At 47.5% G+C, this 4558-nt stretch overlaps 1 non-coding gene across 1 annotated transcript; it reads right to left on the bottom strand.

The window, feature by feature from the left end:
• Positions 1-4010: 4010 nt before the first annotated feature.
• On the bottom strand, positions 4011-4082 carry TRNAW-CCA (transfer RNA tryptophan (anticodon CCA)). Its single transcript has one exon. It is a non-coding gene; the product is annotated as a tRNA-Trp (tRNA).
• Positions 4083-4558: the final 476 nt, after the last annotated feature.

The following is a 4558-nucleotide window of genomic DNA, read 5'->3' as shown; positions in this document are numbered from 1 at the left end:
GCTAAATACGATCGAGGCACGCGTACCGAAACAATTTCGACACAACAGTAACTGACTTCACATTTTTTTGAACAGCCATGCAGCATCCACTGCTATTTAAAAAAATAAAGAATGAGGCAGATTTGTCATCACTGCATGCATTTATGCTCGCTCATTTCGCCTCTGGCAGCGGTGGCTCAGATGGCGCTCGGCTGCTGATCCGAAAGACATGGGTTCGAACCCGGCCACGGCTGTCGAATTTCGATGGAGGCGAAATTATAGAGGGCCACGTACTGTATGATGTCAGTGCACGTTGAAGAACCCCAGGTTACAGTGAGTCCATGTGGTGGAAATTTCCGGAGCCCTTCACTATAGCGTCCCGCCTAGCCTGAGTCGCTCAGAGACGATAAAACCCCGTAAACTAAACCACTTCGCCTCTTTTTCGTTCAACTTTTTCTAGCACTTCAGAGCAGCGTCAGCAACGGCTCAGTTTAAGGTGCTTCGCCCGTTCGAGTTTTTCTTCGCTGCAATGAATTACATTCCGAAAGCATTCTTCATATGTTGGAAGTGGTTAGAAGCAGACTTCAAAAAGAAGTTGGTTCTGTGAGGTTTTCTGTGGAGAGGTTTTCAAGCTTCAACACAAATCCATAAAGCTGCGCCGGTGGGTAGAGCAGTCCTCCATGGTCGCGGTATTTTGTCAGCCTCGCAGGAAAACAGTTTTCATTGGGAGACTGCATTGTAAGCAAGGTAATGCACATTTGGCAATTTGTCTCCAGTACACACTTCCGTGCAACATACCCTATTACGTAGAAAACAAGTCTACAGTCACTTCTACCTACGTGCTCATCGCGGTCATGCGCAGGCACCCAAGTTTGAATCTGGAGGGCCCTGCATTTGAAGGCCGCTTATCTGGGCAAGCTTGAACAAGCACTGGCACCATACGTGAACAAAAACGTGAAATGACCCCCCGAGAAGCGCTCAAACCAGTGCAAAACCGCACAACAGAACTACAACGAGCCCACAAATACACACGGCGCACTGACGGCGACGGCAAATCCTACCGTGAAGTCTACTGTGGCGCCACCTCGTGTCGGCGCCGCGAAACAGAAACCTGTCGACATTAGCTGGGCCACCGCTCCCCCATTGAGCCGGCGCGGAGTGAGCACACTACCCAATATTCTAGTTCACTGTAGTGGTAGAGCACCGGACGCGTAATTCGGAGGTCGTGGGTTCGGATCCCACCGGCGGCATGGGGTTGTTTTTTCTTCTGCTTTTCTAATCAATTAGCTTTAAGCGGTAACATATTCATTAATATTATGAATTGATCAACACCACAAAATAAATAAATTAAAAATCCCCTATGCCCCTTGGTTTCTGTTGCTGTTGGCTTCTCATATTTATAACGAGCCCCTCATCCCCCTTCCTTGTCTGCTTAATTGCTTAACGAGGGCCTCGGTTCTGGCAGCCTTGATGCCTTAGGAAGCATAAGAGGGTTCTCACACAGCTTCCACCCTCGCCGTTCGATGACGTTCTACGTCACATCAGCGGTAACTCAGGACGTTCTACGTCCGCCGCTTAAGAACGTGGGTGGCGCTGGTGAACACTCCCAAGTTAGGTTATTTGTAAACATAAATACCCCCGAAAGCAGAAGGTTTGACAGCCGTCGCCGTAGCTCAGTGGTAGAGCACCGGACGCGTAATTCGGAGGTCGTGGGTTCGGATCCCACCGGCGGCATGGGGTTGTTTTTTCTTCTGCTTTTCTAATCAATTAGCTTTAAGCGGTAACATATTCATTAATATTATGAATTGATCAACACCACAAAATAAATAAATTAAAAATCCCCTATGCCCCTTGGTTTCTGTGGCTGTTGGCTTCTCTCATATTTATAACGAGCCCCTCATCCCCCTTCCTTGTCTGCTTAATTATATATATATGTGTGTGTGTGTGTGTGTGTGTGTGTGTGTGTGTGTGTGTGTGTGTGTGTGTGTGTGTGTGTGTGTGTGTGTGTGTGTGTGTGTGTGTGTGTGTGTGTGTGTGTGTGTGTGTGTGTGTGTGTGTGTGTGTGTGTGTGTGTGTGTGTGTGTGTGTGTGTGTGTGTGTGTGTGTGTGTGTGTGTGTGTGTGTGTGTGTGTGTGTGTGTGTGTGTGTGTGTGTGTGTGTGTGTGTGTGTGTGTGTGTGTGTGTGTGTGTGTGTGTGTGTGTGTGTGTGTGTGTGTGTGTGTGTGTGTGTGTGTGTGTGTGTGTGTGTGTGTGTGTGTGTGTGTGTGTGTGTGTGTGTGTGTGTGTGTGTGTGTGTGTGTGTGTGTGTGTGTGTGTGTGTGTGTGTGTGTGTGTGTGTGTGTGTGTGTGTGTGTGTGTGTGTGTGTGTGTGTGTGTGTGTGTGTGTGTGTGTGTGTGTGTGTGTGTGTGTGTGTGTGTGTGTGTGTGTGTGTGTGTGTGTGTGTGTGTGTGTGTGTGTGTGTGTGTGTGTGTGTGTGTGTGTGTGTGTGTGTGTGTGTGTGTGTGTGTGTGTGTGTGTGTGTGTGTGTGTGTGTGTGTGTGTGTGTGTGTGTGTGTGTGTGTGTGTGTGTGTGTGTGTGTGTGTGTGTGTGTGTGTGTGTGTGTGTGTGTGTGTGTGTGTGTGTGTGTGTGTGTGTGTGTGTGTGTGTGTGTGTGTGTGTGTGTGTGTGTGTGTGTGTGTGTGTGTGTGTGTGTGTGTGTGTGTGTGTGTGTGTGTGTGTGTGTGTGTGTGTGTGTGTGTGTGTGTGTGTGTGTGTGTGTGTGTGTGTGTGTGTGTGTGTGTGTGTGTGTGTGTGTGTGTGTGTGTGTGTGTGTGTGTGTGTGTGTGTGTGTGTGTGTGTGTGTGTGTGTGTGTGTGTGTGTGTGTGTGTGTGTGTGTGTGTGTGTGTGTGTGTGTGTGTGTGTGTGTGTGTGTGTGTGTGTGTGTGTGTGTGTGTGTGTGTGTGTGTGTGTGTGTGTGTGTGTGTGTGTGTGTGTGTGTGTGTGTGTGTGTGTGTGTGTGTGTGTGTGTGTGTGTGTGTGTGTGTGTGTGTGTGTGTGGTATCCCAGCTAAATATAACCAAGCTTGTAAAAAACAGGTTGTTCCCTAGCCCCGTGAGGCTAACTGAGGGTTTTTGGCAGTTGTGTGCCCTAGTCTGTGGCAGTTTTTCAGTATACAAAATTAATTAATTACCAGAGACTAATTAGCTAACTTTTTAATTATTGCCTTCAGGGAGAAAATGTCAATGCAGGAGTTCTAGGTACCATCGAAAAATAACCGTTTGCTGTGTTTGCAGCCAAGTTTCTCCACTCTTAGAACGTCGCGGAATTCACAGCGAGCGGCAACACCACTTTTGTGTGCCCGCGAGCAGGACGGCACGTGCTCACAATGAAAGAGAGAGTGTCAGCTGCGCGAGCAGCACGCGCGTACCAGTCGAGGCTGCTGGCTCAATGCGCTCCGCCGGCGACGTGCCCGGACGGAAACGCCAAAATGACCGGCAGGGGAGAAGTGGCGCTGGTGGAGTGGGAGCAAACTTCAGGTGCGCTTCCCTTTTGGAACACGCAGGAACGCGAAAGTGTGATTAGGAGATCTTGGATAGATATTGCGCGTCATGCTTGTGTTAATGGTCTTCAGTTCAGTTGCATTCCTTGGTGCTGTTTAATCTCTTCCTTTTTGTGGTTTCGCACATTACGCCGTTAACAGCTGTTCGTTCCGAATGCAACAGCCCGCTGTCGCATGAAAAAGTCTGGAAGACTGCCAGAAACACGTTTTCCTGCTAGCACCGTTAAGGCTACTCGCAACCATTTCACCGCCGGCGACAGAAGAACAACAAGGATGTCAATCTTCGGTTCTGTGATGTGTGCCGCGCGAAAAAAAAAAGGTAACAATGGGCCACGAATGTTTTGCACAAAAGAAGGGTCAGTGGTGTGCAAAATGAAAGGCAAGAATTGTAATTTCTTTCTTTAAATCATACTGAAAAGGAATTCGCAACTTAGTGATTTTATTTCCTTCTTCTATATCAAATTGTCGAAATCTAAGAAGTCCTAAAAAATGACCCGGACGTGATTCGAACACGCAACCTTCTGATCTGGAGTCAGACGCGCTACCATTGCGCCACCGAGCTTTCTTTTTCTTTATTGCATTTTCACAACGGGTACAAAGAAGTAAAACTTGTCAGCAACACTTGCACTGACACAGCAGGTTAAAATTTTTTCAGTTTAACCAAGTCATCCAACACATTTAACCAAGTTGGCTGATCAGGCAGTGCCTGATACACTTCCTTCAGATGTACGACACCTTCAATGAAATGCTCGCGTGGAGATCTCACTACTTCTGCATTGTTGAATTGTGTCCTTGTTTTCCATAAACTATGGAGGCCAAGGAGCATAATAGTGTCATAAGGGATGTCCTGTTTTCTTACCGGTAAGAACCTGATGCCATGCGGGTGTAGCGGTAAACCTTTCTTTAGTGTTCTTTGAAGCACATCCCAGAAAAAAAACGCATCCCAACAATCTAAAAAAACGTGATCTATTGTTTCAGGTTTTTTACATAGAAAGCAATCTGTTGACCAAGGGACAAAGAGTCCTTTATCATGCTTCC

This window comes from Amblyomma mixtum, chromosome 3 (assembly GCF_055824585.1).
Source record: "Amblyomma mixtum isolate Tamu chromosome 3, ASM5582458v1, whole genome shotgun sequence".
In the NCBI taxonomy this organism is placed as follows: Eukaryota; Metazoa; Arthropoda; class Arachnida; order Ixodida; family Ixodidae; genus Amblyomma; species Amblyomma mixtum.
The sequence above is the reverse complement of the archived record's forward strand: the minus strand, read 5'-3'. Positions and strand labels throughout refer to the sequence as shown.